The sequence below is a fragment of the Orycteropus afer genome, unplaced genomic scaffold (assembly GCF_000298275.1).
Source record: "Orycteropus afer afer isolate SDZICR_OR568_19922 unplaced genomic scaffold, OryAfe1.0 scaffold00103, whole genome shotgun sequence".
Classification (NCBI taxonomy): domain Eukaryota; kingdom Metazoa; phylum Chordata; class Mammalia; order Tubulidentata; family Orycteropodidae; genus Orycteropus; species Orycteropus afer.
Window position 1 is genome coordinate 8464693 of NW_006921690.1, and position 764 is coordinate 8465456.

A 764-nucleotide genomic window follows, 5' to 3' on the forward strand; every position below is an offset into this window, starting at 1 on the left:
TATCTTCTGTGTCTGTGTTAATTGGTTTCCCTTTTCTTTGTTGAAGAGCGTCTGTGCAATCCTTCTGCCTAGTCCGCCATCTTGCCGGAACTCCCTCCTTTATTGTTTTTCTTGAGACAATTGTTAGAAATAATCATTTTGTAGAAATATAAATATTCAGTGAGCTTTGAAAAGGTCGAGAGAAATGTCACAGCATGTGTATACTTATAAAAGGACATTTAATTTTTTAACCATTTTGTCATTCCACCTATGATATTTCTATGACCTATTGGCTTAACTATGTAGCAAGAAAATAAGATAGCATAGCAGTTTCAAAACTAAGCATTTTGTAATAACTCACTTTATTTAACAGAAATATTTACCATGTGCCAGTTAGTCATCAAAGAATCACATAGAATATTTGAAAAATGCATTTGATTTAGCAAAACAAACCTAATGCTGTTAGAATGCTTCCTTTCATACAAACCCCTACAAGATTAAAAGAATGCCTTATGCCATTTGCCATCAAATCTGAACACTGTTCTCCCTGCTGTGTTTTGTATCTTTCCAGTGGGTTCATTTTTAAGACCACTCCTACATTAGCTACCAACCCAGAATGTATAAAAAGCCTTGAAGGAGGCCCTCTCTAGCAACCTTCATTCTCTAGAAATCCAAAGAATGTTAACACATATCTAATATGATAAGCTAGTCAAGTGTGTAATGAGAGAGTCCATAGGTGGAGCCAAGGATTTCTGAGGGATCTTCAAGTTTTTCATCATCCTGGA

The 764-nt window shown here is 35.3% G+C and overlaps 1 protein-coding gene across 1 annotated transcript in view; it reads left to right on the plus strand.

Annotated features, from left to right (window-relative positions):
• Positions 1-764, plus strand: part of DCDC1 (doublecortin domain containing 1) — a 680259-nt gene that overhangs the window by 679254 nt on the left and 241 nt on the right. The window lies entirely within an intron of this gene.